This window comes from Wyeomyia smithii, chromosome 3 (genome assembly GCF_029784165.1).
Source record: "Wyeomyia smithii strain HCP4-BCI-WySm-NY-G18 chromosome 3, ASM2978416v1, whole genome shotgun sequence".
Taxonomy (NCBI): domain Eukaryota; kingdom Metazoa; phylum Arthropoda; class Insecta; order Diptera; family Culicidae; genus Wyeomyia; species Wyeomyia smithii.
This window is the reverse complement of record NC_073696.1, coordinates 108895932-108914944: the sequence shown is the minus strand read 5'-3', so window position 1 is coordinate 108914944 and position 19013 is coordinate 108895932. Positions and strand designations below refer to the sequence as shown.

The 19013-nt window shown below is 40.3% G+C and overlaps 1 protein-coding gene across 7 annotated transcripts in view; it reads right to left on the bottom strand.

Annotated features, from left to right (window-relative positions):
- The window catches only part of LOC129726510 (uncharacterized), a 153099-nt gene that overhangs the window by 101615 nt on the left and 32471 nt on the right, over window positions 1–19013 (bottom strand). The window contains exon 1 of one of the 7 annotated variants that reach the window (XM_055683317.1): window positions 7658–8144. The exons of 5 other annotated variants lie outside the window; for them this stretch is intronic. The gene's annotated coding sequence lies outside the window, so the exon portion shown is untranslated. Of the gene's footprint in view, window positions 1–7493; window positions 7616–7657; window positions 8145–19013 lie in introns of those variants that run through there. One more of the 7 variants, XM_055683318.1, reaches the window with a different exon arrangement.

Here is a 19013-nt window from a genome sequence, read left to right as displayed (position 1 = left end):
GACATTCGTAAATCCGTTGTGAGCACTGTGATAGTCGAAAAAATGTCTAGGTGTTAAAATCATCGAAACTTACGGTAAACAAAAACCATTCTAATTATTACTCTATGCGCAGCTATTAGTACACGAAAACCAACGACAAAAGAGTCATTCACTACGAATAGACAAATTTCCAGCAGGTGTTCGTCTGAGATTGAATGCCACAATGGAATGCCATTTCCTAATAAATTCCTCAATAAACAGAATTCTTGTTTACACAATTTCCACTATACAACATTCTGGCGCTAGGAAAAACCGGGCAAAGCGTAATCAATTTCCCGTGAAGACCTTGAAAAGAAGATTTCAGCGGCCAAATCCGAGTTCGTTCACTACTTTGGCCTCATTTCATTACACCACCTCATCCCAACTGGCTATTTCCCCACTGCTGCAGCACGACACACGATATCCAGCACACACTGGTTCGGAGCGGAAAAAGTCAACCACAGGAAATCACCAAATCGAATTTTCCCCAGACCGGGTTTTCTGCGGGACGCGCGATATCTGTATTTTCTGATTGCTTCGCCGGCAACTGAGCAGTGGTGAAAATGGCGACGCACGGTGCCATTGACGGAAGAAGACTACTGAGCTCCAGCGCCAACTGCTAAGCAAACAAATAAATCACCCGACATTCGATATGCTGCCACCGAATGTATGCTCGCGCGCGCCAAAGTGGAGACGACTCGACGAGTGGAGCTCAATACGCAGTCAGATATGGACTACTATTTGAAGGGTGTTTGCCCGCCGGGTAACAGTAAGCTATACATCCGGTTGCGACTGGAAAACAATGACTGGGTGCAAAAAAAAAAGAAGTTACGAAACACTTCGCACTGCGTTAATAACGGGTTCGAAGCGATAATCCGACATATTCATTCTAGAAACGTGACCGGAGATGAAAATGTAGAAATAATACGCGATTTTCTATTCACGCTAAGGCTGGAGTTAAGGAAAATTTATTTTATTCTGTCAAATAAAAAGTTGCTGTTTTTTTATACAACAAAAAACTATTTAGGCATCTACAACTTCACCTCACTAATCTAAAACTTTTTCGTCTTTGACATTACTTTGATAGATGAATTAAATTACCGAATTGAAAAATAAACCTTTTTGTAAGATGGTACGTAAAGTTTTCTGCGTTCTCTCCTCAGTATATGTTAGACCAACATTTCTGTCCGTCCTCCGTCCGTCGACAGTTAAAAGAACGGTAACAATTCTTTGGAGACATCCAACCAACATGCTAAACTTTTTACAGAAAGTGACAGTAAGTTTTCCTATTGAAATGTTAGACAAACATTTTCTCTCCGTTCTCATCAATTGCGTCAAAGGGATCAAAACTTGTATATTATTGTTCTCAAGAGACGTTCAGGCCCTGAGAAACGTTCTTTGTAGGATTTGTTGCTCAAATTATTTTGTTAACGACATTATTCGCTTAGATCACGTGTTTTGTATACAATTGTTACATTACAAATCAGACCAGTGACCAAAGTTAGCAGTTTTTTAATGAAGATACATCCCAACTATATATCGTCGCCGAACATTAGACTACACCACAGCACTACAGGACTTTCTACCGTAAACAACCATACATACTAATAGGACATAACTAAAGTGGGTGACTTCGGCATGACTTGTATTGTACTTGACCCCTAAACATTTTCGCTATTAAATTCAGCTTCTCTAGAAAAAGGCCGCCAAACACGGCCGAAACGTCGGGCAATTTACACAGATTGTCGTATAGTAAAGACTGAGAAAGCCAGATTAATCCCATCCAAATCATTATAATTTTTCAGGGGCCACAAAACAATATCGCACGCTTAGCCTTGGGGCTAATAGCAGTCTCGATCAACTAAATTAGTTGAGAGAATTCGTTATCGATATTGTTTTCTGCACATTTTGCATGTGTAGGATAAGTACAACGATACACCGTGCCCCAGTGCTGAGTCGAGAAAATTTCCAGCTCGAAAAGTTCCTGATATCACAACCGTGTGGGAGAGCTAGCCGACCGACATCGCTAACCACAGAACCACGGGGACCAGGGGCCACATTCATCGCAAAATAATTAAGGAAGGGTTTTTGAATCACGCTCAACGCCTGGGTTCAAGTCCCAACGCCGACGCTGACGTCGATGGTTGTGGGGTGGCGTGATCAACTCACAACCAACCAAACTGGTTTAGATTCAATCCTAGCCGACACCGGGAGATTTTCTGAGGCGAAAAATCTCAGGGATCACGCCTTCCATCGCATGAAAAAGTAAAGCCGTTGGCGCCGGTCCGTTAATCAACGGGTCGTAAGTTAGGGTCCTGGGTGGAGTCGCCTCTTCGAGCGTCGGTGATTGGCACAAAACAGTGGCGGAACTCGACCGATGGAAAAAAAAGTGCGAATAAAAAAACTTTGCCGAAAAGAGTGAATTTTTAAAGCAAAAATGAGAAAAGGCAAATTCGTTTCTCACTTTTAGGCATGCTTGTCATTCTCCTCAGTATGTGAAAGGTGAGGAGAAAAAATTCACCGCGCACTTCTCTTACAGCATGTGCCTGCGTGTAGCAAATGCTTTCACCACACTGCTTCTTTCTCCACTCCAAAGTGTCTCAATTAGCTTACAGAGAGACAAACATACTTCCAGCTCACCCCACATCTGATAGAAACGAGAGGGGTGAATCACTCTACAGAGAAAACGCAGAAGTACACAACAGTGTCCACTGGCGAGTAGTCCCGGAAGTGAAAAAAACCTACCGGGCAAAAGTGTAGTCCTCGTGTAGCTACACAGCGAAAACGAATTCGACCAGAGTAAACTCGACCGGCACGAGCAACGCAGTTCTTTTTTTCTCCCAATCTCTTTTCCTCTTCTGCCATGCTCAAGAAACCAACTGTGAAACGCACCGCAGATAGCTCTGCAGTGTAATTATTGTGCGTGATGTCCACACGTGTGAGAAAGTACACCATAGTTCATTGTCTCGCAAGAGAGAGATTTCAGATTTCACCGCAGTGCTTTCAGGAAGCTCAGCAGATAAAAATCGTTTGTCGCTCTCTTCTAGCATGAGCGTTGATTTGCTCTCTAGTGTGAGAGCAGTTGTTTTCGCAGTGCAAGATGTTCTACTGCACTTCATAAGTTTTCTAAGGAGAAAAGACAAGCATGCTTTTAGGTGGAGTATTCACAATATTGCAACTTCTATAAAATGAAGAAATAATTAAACAACTATACCGAAGACTATACAGCTCTAAACTCAATTTTTAACATTTTTTTGAGTTTTTTTTTAATTTTTAACGTTTTGGTAGATTTGGAAACAGTGTGCATTGTTTCGAATACAATCATCATCATGTGATGTGGTTGAACAGGTAAAATGTATAAAAAATATGATATTATAATTATCACCACCATCTTCTTATCATGTGACGAAAATAGAGAAAAAGATTGAAGGTCGAGTACCATTATATATTTTCTATCTTCCAAACTCTAAATACGAAAAGGTTGACGATACGGTTCCAAGCATACAAAAATTGGCTCGAAATGCCAACTAATTGGTGTCATGTACACGTACGGTTGTGTACGGTGTTTGTAGTAATCATATTTGGTATCCTGCTTACTGATTTCCACATTAAATTTTTGCCAAAATGATTACTATAGTTTCGAATTCAACCACAAAAATAAAACATAAACAGAGTGGTTTGTTAACCTTATTCCGGCGAAGAGAATTAAGTTTTTACCTCACAAAATGAATTTTAAACTTTTGTTATTCATCAACTATATGCGCAATTGACACAAACTGTATTGCATATTAAAGATCAATCTGTTCTCCAACCGTATTGAACAGTATAATCGTACAAATGTTCAAGTATAATTGATAAAACATACAACGATGTTTAAATATCAGGTGATGTCATATAGAATCACCCGCCGGGAAGGTACAATAATTAGCAAACATTAAATTAGTTATTGTTTATTCTACAAAAAAATATCATATTTCAATTTATTTTTATATATACTTACTAGTAACGATTTCAAATATTATCAGAAAACTTTGGATTAGGGTAGGTGCACCAGTTATCGTCATATAGCATAAGTGCAATGGTACCAGTTATAGCACTACATATTCCATTTAAACTCCATAGGCCAAAGCTGGTTCATACTATAACTGGTACATCTTTTAGGTAATGCCATAACTGGTACGCTTCCCCTACGTTTAACGGTTTTTGATTTCTAATTCTCCTAGAAATGTAGAGTAATTATTCCGTAAAAATGTTCCGTATGTGTGTATGTGCTACTCGGAACTCGACCTTCTGTTCATTATACGCAGACTCTGCAGCCAACTGTTAAGTGTACATCACAATTGCGGGACTAGCGATCCTACTGACACTAACAGTCTCTCCCGAACCGAGACTCGAACCTACGACGACTGGTTTTTTAGATCAGCGTCGTACCTCGAGACCACCTGGGAGGGCCCCAGCTATTATGTATTAAAATGTATAAATCACTCAATGCAAATATGTTCGTACGTGTGTATGTATTCAAGTTCGCATGTTTGTGTATAAATGTTCTTATTTGTGTATGTATGCGTGTGTGAATTTGCATTTGAGCCGTTGAGAGCAAAAGTGGTACATGTGCCATTTTTTCACTTTTTGGGTTTTTTTTTTGTATGCATTGATGCAGAACGCAATAATATATTATAACATAAAAGAAAAGCCGAGATCTGATAACTTATACCAGAGTTATAGCCAAAACAATGTAGTGTAGTTATTATCGATCAGATAATAATCCTAAAGAAACCAGGGTGTTTTCCCTTCAATTGGCCCCAGTCGATCTAGTTTATGTAAAATTTCTTCTGTTACCAAATACATATACCCTAGCGCCACGAAGCGACAGATTTCCTTAACAAAAAGATTATTATCCTATAGTACTCAATCACTTGGACATGCATCCTTCATGCTCGGACTGTACATGTACCACTTATGCACTAAACGTTTTCTGGTTGTCATTATTTTTCCCATAGAACAAACGTGGTACATGTATTTCCATTGACGTTTGTGTAAGTTTCTCAACCAGAACTCGTTATGTTTTCATGTACAGTCTTTTGAAACCTTTTCAGCAATGATTTTTGAAAATAATTTACTATTCGAGTGTTTTCGTTTATCGCGTCTCCTGAAAAATTTACTTAATGGCACATGTACCACTTTTGTTCTCAACGGCTCATATGTCTGTGTGTATCACCGATTTACCGACTTAAGTTATGAATTTATTAAACGTTACCTGTGTTTTTCGGAATAAATTTGAGAGATTTTAGAAAACTTCTATCGGAAAACATCTTATTCAGCCAAACATTCAAAAATTTGGATTTATGTTAAAAGAATTTTAGTTAATCTGACGGATGGTCGACTATAGGTCAATAAATTTCATTGCTCATTTAGCCCAAGTCACCACACACTTTGTGTCTCATTTCACCTCTTATAATTCCATACCACACAAAACAACTAATATTCTTAAAACGTAAAGAGTGAAAAAATCCGTGTCATGTGGTTTTTTATCATTCTAGTGTTGGAAAAATCAGAAGATGCCTTCTTGAATTAAAAAATGGGGTCTGGAATCGTTCCCCGACCTCTGGAAGTCGGAAATATTCATATTAGGTAGTATTTGGCCATTTCAAGTTGACTATCAGACTCCGGAAGTTACCACCTTGATTCCTCAAAGCGGTTTCTGAAGTTGGTTTCCGGTCACTGAACATCATCCTTGAACTCGAAATATGTATTGGACGGTATTTGGTTGTTTCAAGGTATATTCTAAAAACCTGAAGTCGCCATCTTAGATCTGAGGATCATCAAGGTTTAGAAAATACCCATAATGGTTGGTATTGGGTCATACTTCCTCCATATTGAATATTTGATTTTTTCATTGGTTTAAAAAACTTATTACAGTGTTTTTGCGATTTTATAACGGTCCAAAAAAAATTTCATCGTAGTTTGGAGAAACCGTGAATTTGGCAACAAAAATATGAATAGTTTTTTTTTTGTTCATGGATACAACTTGAATTCGTAATGTTTAACACCTGGTTAACCTGTTCAGAAATATGAACAAATAAATTAAGTTCATGAAGGAACGCAAGTGCCATGAGGGTTCCAGACACATATGAGAATTTTGTCTCTAAAATGATTAAAATAGAAATAGAAGGTGTGAGAAAATCGAGCGTAAATTTGGCGAGTAGTTTTAAAAACGAATGTAAATAAAATCGACAAAGTACTGCATTCAAAGCAAAACACAAGTCATAGAAATTGAAAGGCTAAGATTGTTTCTGAAAATTGAAGTTTTTGTGCTAATATATTTCAACAAATGACAGATTTGGAATGAATGAATTTGTATTTTACATTTATTTTAATTGTGTTTTCGTGTTTCACATTTTTCATATCCTGACTAGTGACGATTTTATATTTTGCATACGATCAACGGTTTCGATTTATTATTATTAAAATAATTATTCCTTTATTAAAGTCTATAAGAAAAAAATACACACGAGGTTATAGAGAACGATACATTTCACTTGAGGAATAAATTAAATCGCACGTGCAAAGGTTGCAAATCAAAGATGGTTGTGTCAGATTTCGAGTATTTTTTGTTTATTCAGAAATGTTTAAAAAAATAATTGTTTCCAACAAATATCCACCAAATTTTTAATTATTTCCAACAACATCTAGGAAGTACAAATCGGTAGTGGACAACCATTGGAATTTAAATTTTGTTCTTCCAGTAACCTATAAATACTTTCAAAACAACTTAGATAACAAAAACTTTTAATTATCCCATCAAACCCAATAACACAGTCGATTAAGCGCTATAAAACATACATTCACGGTTGCCCGCAGACAACTAAAAAAGTTTTGATAGTGTTCGAAGGCAAATAATGGCCCTGCGGACATGTCATGCTATGGTGCAGCACTAAAAGAGGACCGTAGAGAGCAAAAAAAAGTCTGCTGCTAGTAACAATTGATCCAAACGCTGAGCAAATAGTTTCCGACCTTGATTTTTTCAAAGCCGAACACTATTTAGCCATGGTCGGCGATTTAAATATATTCAGCTGCAACGGTTTGCTCCACATGAAATCATTAAACCACAAGCGCTTTGCGCCATCAATTGACGACATGAAAAGTGTGGTTGTTTTGGTTAATGGTTAGTTTTATTTTATTACCATATTTATTTTATATACAACTCATGAACATAATCGCCAACTTGTGCAGTAACGAGCCAAGGAGATGTGATGTTGCAAATCACATTTTAATATAAGGACTTATCGTTCAAGACACTAAACATCAATTTTTCCTTGAATGAAGATGATTCGAATTTTGATTGAATGGCATGATTTTTCCTATGTGTTCACAATTTTGAAATAAAAACATACACTTCCCACAAAAGACTTAGGGGTAAATTACCGAAGCCTATAAACCTAGAATCAGTCAACCATAATAACTCAACCTAATACCATGAAAGAAAGTTTTCGAGCCATCCTCTTGAAGTTTCCCGAACAGCGTGAATAGTGTTGATGCTTTTCAGCAGGGGACCCGACGGGATCGGTATGACAACTCGGCACACATCTAATTTCCACTAAAAGGCACGAAGTGAAGAACGATAAAATTGCCTACTCACGATTTACGACAATTTCCTATGATAACGCTGCACCGCGACCGACGGGGGTTGGTGTGCTGCAGTTCGTTGTTTACGATAAATCAAACCCACGGAAGTATTCACTTCGCCGTGATTTCACGCAAACCATACACAAATCACAAGCCTTTGATAAGTTCAAGCGCACGGAAGTAAAGCAAGCTGGCGTTGTGGGCGTTAGTTAATCTCGGAGTTCCTTTTCCCTGTTTTCAACGAGCGTCGACTACAGCGGGAAAATCCTTGCGCTTACGTAACTAGGGGGAACAACACCGCACCTTTTGAATCGCATTTCAATAAGACACAGACACGAAGTCCTTTCTTAACAGCAATTTCCGTCCAGACGCTTTCATTCATAATCTCACCCAGCGCAACAAGACGACCTAGTTTTGCTTGCGTGGGGATGACGAACGCACACTTCACAACCGCATTGGAACGCTAGAACTTGCAGACTGAGCTTCGGACGTCGGCCTCACAGACGCGTACCATCATATCGGGTCGGTCTAGTCTGATGACTAGTACATTACATAAAAGCTCAAAGCACGAAGCCGTGCTGAGGGATTTTTTTCAATCAAAATTATCGCACATGCGCCCTATAAATCCCAGCAGAATGTGCGGCTCATAGCAATTGTGCAATAAGGCTCGGGGCGCCATGGCTTGAATGAAAAAGGAAACCCGGAAAAGTTAACTTTATTCTGTTCTACACTTACACATGGCAACGGGGAGCGACCGACGATGGCCCGAGCACATACAGAAGAAAGAACGGAAATGGGCAAGGATGTTTGCTTCGGTGTAGAACAACACCCCTCCTTGATGGAAATTCGTTTATACCGCCTGTTAGCATCGCCTTGGCGCGTCCCTTGTCCGTTAGCAACAACAAACAAAATTTGGCCTTGCCGGATGCATTCGTGAGCCCCGAAAAGAACGAATTTCAGCGCCATGACCCTTGCCGATGGTTAACCGAAATGTGGAACGGGCTGACTTGCACGCAAACAAAACATGGCATGTCAGGTGCTCAGCAAACCAATACGTCGGATATGTATGCAGCATTGGTTGCAATTGCGAGTATCGTGAAAGGAAATGGAATTTGACGAGTAGTTTTTCGTGGTTATTGTGACATTCTCAGCTGGGAAGCGGTATCGGAAGACGGTGGCGTGATGACGGCGCTCGAGTAGAGGGTGAAAAGTAGAAAGGGTTTGTGTTGAAAATGAGGTTACATCGAGATAAAAATCTCATTTAAAAAATTAAAAAACGGCTGATGATGATTCTAAATCGCAATAAACAAAAAACAAGGTAAGGATTTTTCTTGGATCCAAACATAAACTTGAAATTCTTACAAATTTAAACAAAATCGAAATAAGTGACAAACGTTAACAAACTTTTTCTATTCAGTGATTAAATTACCAGAATTGCACATAATTTCGATCGATTTCGGTTATACGATATATCTCGAACCAAAAAAAAAACAAGCATCACGCTTCCAAAACACACACTTTCATCATTTTTTGTTCAATTTTGGGTGCTTAGTTGTTTTATATGACTTGACCTTTGATGGGACGACCGAAACCTAACTAATGTGAGTCACCAAAGTGTTTTCAAATGGCCTTTGTTGCAAACCAGCTAAAGTATATGGAATTCAACCACGGTACCGAATGTCCCCAAACGGAAAATAATGTCATCCGTACTGCCGTAGTTGTGGCCTTTGTCAAGAAATATGAAAGAGCACGTGTTAGCGAATACCTTGCAGCAACAGAGCTGCAAACACGATGTTGGTACACGTAATAGCCGAAAATGTGAATTTATGGTGATTGAGGATTAAATCGATATAGATAATTTAGAATGAGCATTGCCTCCTCTTTCTTCTAGTCGAGAATTAGGGCCGAGTTGGCTTGAACTGTTCTATTTGTTTCACAGACCACTTTCTACGATTAAAATTACAAACAAATAATTATTTACTTATCCGCAGATACAACGTGAAAATCTGTTTTTATACTGTAGCAGACTGACGGGTATTCGGGCACTTCAGTAGCAAATACCATTTTTGCCTCTCTCCTAGAAAGGTATAGCAATCACTTGCAAAACCGAAGATATAAAAGTGCTCCAAAGGGCCGAATGGCATATATCACTCGACTCAGTTCGACGAGCTGAGCATTTTCTGTATGTGTGTGTGTGTGTGTGTGTGTGTGTGTGTGTGTGTGTATGTGTGTGTGTATGTGCAGATTTTTATTCTCACTCACTTTTCTCAGAGATGGCTGGACCGATTTTCATGAAATTAATTGCAAATGAAAGGTCTTGTTGCCCCATAAGACCCTATTGAATTTTATTGTAATCGGATTTTTAGTTTAGAGGTTATGTTTAAAAATGTGAAAATCATGAAACATCAATATCTCAGAAACTACACAACCGATTTGAACAAAATTGGTCTCAAAAGAACGGGCTACCTAGAAAACCCTTAACTTTTGAATTTCATAAAGATTGGACTTGTGGTTCAAAAGTTATGAAAAGAAACGTGTCTTGAAGACTGTTTAATCTCACTCATGTTTCTCAGAGATGGCTGTACCGATTTTCAAAAAATCAGTGTCAAATGGAAGGTCTAATTTCCCCATAAGACCCTATTGATTTGTTTTTCAATCGGACTATTACTTTGCCTGTTATGTTTAAAAATGTGAAATCCAGCTATGCAAAGGAACATATTCCGAAGACTACTTGGACTCACTCACTTTTCTCAGAGATGGCCGACCCGATTTCTACAAAATTAGTGTCAAATGAATGGTCTAGCTGCCTCGGAACACCCTATTGAATTTTACTGTAATCGAACTGTAACTTCATTTGTAACGTGCCGACTTGTGAAAATCACGAAACTTCATTATCTCAGAAACTACACAACCGATTTGATTATTATTATCAGATGAGCGGGCTAGTTAAGGGTTAACTGATGAATTATGATTGAACACGTGGTTTCAAAGTTTGGCTGCCCTACACGTTCCCATTTCATTTGATTATAATCGAACTTAAGCAACCGTTATGTATTAAATTGTTAATAAAACAACAAAGTCTATTATCTTAAAGATTACATGACTTATTTGAACATAACTAGTGTCATACGAACTAGTCATCTGTCGAACTTACAAATAACAAGTTTCATAAAAATTTGATATGTGACTCAAAAGTTATGGAAAAAAGAGAAACTCAAAGACTATTTAAAACTATACCTGCTTTGATCGATATATGTGGCCTCAACATAATTTAAATGTGGTGTCGTACTATTTGAACGTTCCAAGTTCATTGATTCCTTGCGGTTTGTTTGGAGTCTGCAAACGCACGACGAATCTGCCATAGAATATGATCAAAGTCAAATAACAAATCGTTTGAAATGATTGGTTTTATCGAAATGACAACATCCTCGTCTTTTGGCTTCTGTACATCGCCTTAATTCTGAAAATATTCATATTGGGTGGTATTCTGTCATTATCAGCAGACTTTCTGGCATCAATCTGACACCGGAAATACCCATATTGGGAGGTATTTTTGGTTGTTTTCCAGAAACTAAAAGTGGTCGTCTTCAAATTCAATATAGTGTCCAGGGTCAATGTTTGGTTTCTATGCATCATCACGTTTACGGAAATATCCATATTGAGTATTATTCGGTCATTTCCGACTGTTGCCTATAAGTTGCCATTTAGCAATTCAAAATGGTGCCTGAGGTCAATTGTTAGCTCCTTGCATCATTCTGGTTCCAGAAATACTCATACTGGATAGTATTTGTTTATTTTAGGCTGTTTTTCACAAACCGGTAGTCGCCATGTTGGATTTCAAAATGGTATTTAGGATACTGGTTAAAGAAAAACTCATATTGGGTGATATTTGGTCACTTTGGACTATTTTTCAGAAGCCGATAGTCATCATTTTGGCCTTTAAAATTGCCTGTGAAATCAATTTCTGTCATCTGGGCGTAATTCTGGTTCCGAAAACATTCATATTGAATGGTATTTGGTCATTTCCGGCTGTTTTCCAGACACCGGAAGTCACCATCTTAAAATTCAAGATTGTGTCTGTGATCAATTTTTAGCTTCTTGTGCATCTTTCTGGTTTCAGAAATACTAATATTTAATAGGAATCGTCCATTTCAGGCTGTTTTCCAGAAACCGGAAGTTGCCATCTTACAATTCAAAATGTTGTCTGAAGTCGATTTGTGGCTCCAGTGCATCATTACGGCTCCGAAAATACCCATATTGGGTGGTATTTGGTCGTTTGCCGCTGTTTTTCCGACACCGGAAGTCTCCATTTTGGATTACATAATGGCATTTGGAGACGATTTCTGGATTTTGAACGGCATACTGGTTAAAGAAAAACTCATATTGGGTGGTATTTGGTCATTTTCTGCTGTTTTCAGAAACCGGAAGTCGCCATCTTAGAATTTAAAATGCTATCTGTAGTCGATTTTAACTCCTTTGTATTATTCTAGATCCGGATATTATTATATTGGGTGGAAATCGGCCATTTTCGGCTGTTTTCCAGAAACCGGAAGTTGCCATCTTACAATCCAAAATGTTGTCTGAGGACGATTATGGAACATATTTGTTACCACTAAAAACATTCACCTGCCAATATGGTTCCATTTAGTTGATTAGTTCGCGAGATGTGCAGAAATTTGTGAAAAAAACATGTACTTCCAGGAGAGGGAGGGGCGTCAAACCATTATGGACATATTTGTTACCTCTAAAAACATTTACATACCAAATTTGGTTGTATTTTCTTGATTGGTTCTTGAGCTGTGCGAAATTTGTGTTTCATTTTTATGGGATCCCTCCCTTATAGAAGAGGGAGTCGGGTTTCAAACCATTATGTACATATTTGTTACCACTAAAAACATTTACCTGCCAAATTTTGTTCCTTTTGGTTGATTAGTTCTCGAGATGTGCACAAATTTGTGTTTCATCCAACTATTATGGACATATTAGTTACCCCTTAAAACATCCACATGCCAAAATTCGGTTTCATTTGCTTGGTTTGTTCTTGAGTTGTGCAGAAATTTATGTTTCATTTGTATGGGACCTCTCCCTTCCAGAAGAGGGAGGGGTCTCAAACTATCATAGGAACCTTTATCGGCACCAAAAACCCCTACATACAAATTTTCACGTCGATCGGTTCGGTAGTTTTCGAGCCTATATGGATCAGACAGACAGACAGACTTGACTGCATTTTTATATGTAAAGTTTACAACACCAATATTTTAGAACCTAAAGAGTGAATATACATTTATTGGATTGAAGCGTTCATGTAAATCTATTTTTACAAATAAAAAATTGAATGAGAAAGGCTGGGTCTGACCGCTAGGTGGATTAATTAAGGTTTTTTTTTCGTACAACATTTTAGCTAACATTCCGTTGTTGGGACCTGACATTATATTTATCATACACATAATTCGACATATGGTAAAAAAATCGCTTTGACACATTAGTGCTTTCATTGCATTGTGGCGTCGTATACTTCTAATTGTGTGAAAATATCTGATTTTGTGCCATATAATCGTTATTTGCCAAAAATGTAACTTTTCTGCTTTCATTTAAAGAAAACGGCGACTGAAGCGCATCGAGAGTTTAGAGTTTAAGTTCATGGAACTCCTGCTCTAAGTATCATGATTTGTTCTGCCTTTATCAAGATGCTAATTTTGATGTTGACCACTATTCGTGTGAAGGAAGGCCAAAAACCTTCGAGGACGCTGACTTGGAGGGATTGCTCAAAGCAGATCCCTGGTAAACGTAGGAACAGCTTGCTTCGGTATTATAAATGACCCCAGCCATGGTTCAAAAGAATCTTGTGTTCCCTGTGACATACAGCCAACGTCTTTCGGCTAGCTAATCTAGGAAGGGTTTTCTTCAACGCATCGTGACTCGTGAATAAAAATGGATTCATTACAGCAACTCAAAAAATAAATGTCATGGGGACTGTCCAGTTATCACCTTGGCCGAACAAAATCATCACTGTGGAACGGTATTGAGTTCAATTGATGCAATTAAACCGAGCACTGCGCGAGAAACGGCCACAATATGAGCAGGGACACGAAAAGTGATTCTATTGCATGACAACGCTTTGTCTCATATTGCTCGTTGTCACATGTCCTCAATGTACCCATGTAAATAAATTCGTCGAGCACTTCAAAACTTTCCCTATTTAACACCACCTCAGCATTAACATCCGTCGGACTACCACGCCCTCTACCAGCCACCATGCATTTCGTTTTGGCAGAGTTAATGATAAGCCCTATTCTCGCAGGTTCCTTCCTGAGAGGTCCGAAAGCCTCTGTAACTAACGGGATATATTGCTATTTAGCAATTATGAGAACCCCCAAACAAGCCTCAGGGTCGGCACAGGTTCGCGACTTATTGCCAAGAAAACACTTGTGACTTCTCTTTCACCAAAACTTCCCCCTTTATTCTTAATATCTCCACTTTTGGATTTCTTAATCACCCTACTCCTACCTCGAAACTCGGTGGCGTGCCTTCTTTGAAGCCGGGACTGCGGTCAGCGGTCTGGTGGGTCGCCTGTTGGTAACGGTTGGGCGAGGTTGCCGGGTGCAACCGTAGCAGTAATTTTTGGTGGTGGGTAACAGCGGCTGGTGATGGCGGCAATGCAATGGCGTCGTGGCGGCGTGGTGGTGATGCACGATGGGCGTCGATTTCAGGGTAGAAATACGGAGTCCTGTCGTTTAAGGACGTTTTAGCGTCGAGTAGCTATTGGTCGTGATCGTGAGCGCGATCGAAGGTTTATTCCTACCTGTCGTTTGCTTTGCGTAACGCCTGTTTCTCCTTCTCCAAGCTTTTATTGAATAAACTTCCTTCTACTCTTTTCCTTGAACTTCACTTCTCCACTTTTCTATAAAGTAGGTAACTTCATATCTTTTAGGCGGTTGGAATTGGAATGACCAACCCTTCTAGTTGTCCTCGCTCTCACGACCAATAGCCTTAGTTTTTCGCGCCAAGAATATTACTCTCTCAAGTTTTTTTTTCGCCTTATTATCATCACCCATCTGCAGATTAGTTCCATTTTCCGCCCCCTGGTGGTGGGTGGGATGAAGCTGTTTCATTGCGGCTGCATGCTTCATCAGAGATAGGGTGGGAGGGGTAGGTCTGGTAATCAGATCCCACCTGAGTTTTCTTGACTGTCTACTGGAATTTATTCTACTCATGTGAAGCATGTGAGACTTCGTAATGATGGTGCCGCTTCTTTGCACGCCAGCCCTCCGTATAGCACCCTTCAATACGATGTAGAACAATAAGTTTGACAGTCCGTCTCCCTGCTTCAAATCATCTAGGGTCACGAATAAGTCCGATATCTCACTGGCTTTCCTGACGCATGATGTAGAACCTTCAAGGGTGGCACATATCAGTCTAATTAGTTTAGTTGAGAAACCATTTTGTAGGTGACCTATCTTGTAGATTGGACATATGAGATCCTTCTACCAGTCCGAGGGTAATCCTTCATCGGACCACACTCTCAGCATGATCCGGTGTAAAGCACGATACAGCTGTTCGCTCCCAACTTTGAAGAGTTCGGCTGGAATGCCGTCCTTACGAGCTGCCATGCAGTTGTTCAGCTCTTTCGCTCATTTCTTCACCTCGTCCATGGATGATGGGTCCACAGCTTTGCCATCATCCTAAAATACCATCCTGCTCCTTTTGACTACGCTGTCTTCTTCATCATTCAACAGCAAACTAAAGTGTTCCTTCCAACGCCTGGCCACCTCCATTCTATCGGTAGTCAGGTTCCTGTTTCTATCGTAGCACATGACAGTGGCTAACACGTTTCGGTTCCTGATTAATCTTCTTGTAAAAGCTTCTCACATCGTGCCTGGAGAAGCAACCTTCCGCTTCCGCAAGAATACGCTCCCAATGCTGCCGTTTCTTCCGGCGATGGAGCCTTTTTTCAGCAGCTCTAGCTCGGTATCTTCCTACACTCTGATAAGTCACAGCCGTGGCTAACATGTGAACTCTGGCGCGGTTCTTTTCATCCGTCGCTTGCTGGTAATCAGCGTCAAACCAATCATTAGACTTGGCTATCGCAGATGTACCCAATACTTCTCCCGCTGTGGTACTGATTGTACCGTGGATATGCCTCCACTGTTCATTCAGGCTACCTCCAACTTGATCCTCAATCCACTCATCAACCTTCCGCAGATACTCTGTAGCCACTTCTGCAGTTGATAGTCGCTGGATGTTCAACTATATCCTCCTTGTCGTCCTGGATTTTAACACGTTGGACAACCGGGCACGAGTCTTGGATACCACAAGATAATGATCCGAGTCAACGTTTGGTCCTCTAAACGACCTAGCGTCTGAAACATTTGAAAATGCCGATTTGAAATGCCGAAATCAGAACATGGTCGATCTGAGAGCAGGCATCTCCACTCGGGTGCATCCAGGTGGGCTTACGTATATTCCGGCGTATAAAATAAGTGCTATCTGTACCATACCTCTGGCTGCACCGAAATTGACAAGCCTCTGGCCGTTGTCGTTCGTAGTAGAGTAGAGTGGACTTTCTCTACCAATCACGGGGCGGAAGAAGTTCTCCTGCCCGACCTGCGCATTTGCATCCCCGATGACGATCTTGATGTCGTGTCCTGGGCATTCATTATACTTTTTTTCCAGGAGCTCATAGAACTCTTTCTGCTCTTCATCGGGTTCATCGTTGGTCAGTGCGTACACATTTATCAGGCTGTAGTTGAAAAATTTGCCCTTGATACTCAACACGCATTTACGGTCACTGATCGGCCTCTATCTAATGACACGCTTCATCTGCTTCCCTATGAGCACAAAACCGACTCCCCTTTCTGCTTTCACGCTGCCACTGTAGTGAATGTGGTTCTTAAATGAAGTGCCCGCAATAGAATCTACTGTTCGGAATTCGCGTTCTCCCGTTTTCGACTACCTCACCTCCTGTATAGCAGCAACCTCCACATTCACTCTCTGCAGCTCTCTAGTGAGGATACCTGCACGTACCGGTTCGAGTAGAGTCCTTACATTCCAAGTACCGAGTTTCCAATAATCGTTGTCCTTGGATTGTTCGTAGTATTTTATATTCGGTATGCTGCCTTTCTAGGGCTCCGATACCTAATCTCGCGACGGGGCTGCCGTCGCATCGCGAGGCATCGCGTTTCGTGATTCTGCCGTCCGCTCCGAGTCAGACGCTGTTGTACGCCGCCCCTTACAAGGGGATACAGCCGCGTACGATCCCCCTTCTCAGTCAGTATACGACCAAAGTTTTCTCCGGGGACTGTTTACCCGATATCCGCTAAGGTTGCTCGTATTCCGGTCGGTACCTCGGGGAGGTTGAGATAGGAGTTGCTGGACAGAGGTGGATGACCCCAAAACGGTCTAAAGTGACACGTGCCCAGCCATTTACCAACCGGGGTGAAGATGACTAGTCTCCACTTGGTGCGGTTTCCCTCATCTCTTCGAGATTGCAGCGTCGAAGAGGTCGACCTCCCCTTTTCCGGCCCATGGACCGCTGCACGTAGCAGTTCGTCCAGGAATCCGGAAGGGAAGGGAACAGCAAACCAAGACTGTACGCCTGTTCGACCCTGTGGTCGACGACGCTACCCCGTGGTGACGGAAAGTTGCCATGGACGGGGAAGTCTGGTTCTGGGTCCATACAGCCGGGCAGGTCCTCGATCCAAGGATCAGGGGAGCCACACGGCTGCTCAGGTAAATGCGTTTGCACAAAACGACTTCAGTTCCTTGTAGTCGGGTGGCAAACCTTTGCCAGCAGGCGAGACAGTCCATCGAGACTGCTCACCCCAAGACGGCAGCCTTTCGGCCGCGGTGTTGACTATTACAAAGGAAGGAGCCATAGCTCGTTTGTGGTAACGCGAACCTCAACTAATTTTGTGGAAATCGATTCAGCCATCTCTGAGAAAAGTGACTGAGTTTAAGTAGTCGCCGGAATACGTTTCTTTTCATAGCTGGATTTCACATTTTTAAACATAAACAGGCAAGGTAATGGTCCGATTGCAAAAGAAATCAATCAGGGTCTTATGGGGCAACTAGACCTTCCATTTGACACGGATTTTATGAAAATCGGACCAGCCATCTCTGAGAAACATGAGTGAGATAAAATTGTGTCCAGAACACGTTTCCCTCCATAACTTATGAACCACATGTTCAATCTTCATAAAATTAAGAGGGAAGGTTTTTTTAGGTAGCCTGTTCATTTAAAACCAATTTTATTCAAATAGATTGTGCAGTTTCTGAGATGATAATGTTTCATGATTTCTATTAGGCCCTTCGGAACACTTTTACACATTAAGATTTTGCTATTATAACGTTACCTTTCTAGGAGAAAAGCAATAAATTGACAAAATACATTATTAGTTTTCTACATGGTTACCAAGCTACAATGCTTTGAATTACATCTATGCCAAAATGCATACGGGTCATTCCATCTCGAGTGTGCACACTTCATGTACGCGATCTTCTCAGATTTGTCAAAAATTTTGTGGAATGGTTGATTTAGGGTCATTATGCAAAAATCCAATTTTAGTGCTGATCGGTTCACCCCTCCCTCGCCCCGAAAAAGTGGAATTTTTCGTCAAAAAGTCTTGTTCACCTTCAATTATAACTTCGGAAACATTATGTCTAGAAATAAATTGATACAAGTATTTTGAAGAAAATTAGTTGAAGATTAAAAAAAAATTGAGCGACAGTGCTGCCAGATATATTGTTTTTTTTTTTTTCATTTGAAAAATGAAATTGCATTTTCTCAACAAATGAGTAAATTTAACAATTCCATTGTGCTCCTGAGAACATTTTACATTAAAAAACACTTATCACCCCGCGATATTATGAGCAAAACTCGAGTTACAGCATTTTTTATTAATATTCTGCTAATATCTCTGAAACTGGCTTGATTAGACGACATCTATAAATTACGTAACGCAAAAAACCTAATTTTAGGAACCCACCCCTCATATGTAACGAAACATCAGTGTTACATCAGCACCAACCCCTATAAAAATTACGTAACGCTGTAGAAGGATTTGCTTGCTAAAAATCCTTGCTTTTGGAGTGTCTCTCCAGAGATTTTTTGTTACGTAATGCTGAACTCACCTTCTCTCTCCCCTGTGGAACAAATTGTAACGCTCAAGGATACACCTCTCCACCCTATGAGCGTTGCGTAATTTATGGATGCCGCCTTCCTGAATAAAGCAATTTGAAGAAATATTTTTCAAGCAAATCAAAAAAAAAACCGGCAGTGTTGCCAGTTATGTTATGTATCCAGTTGAAAAATTGCATTTTACGGCCAATAAGTATGTTTTGAATGAAAATTCGACGATTGCATTGTGTTG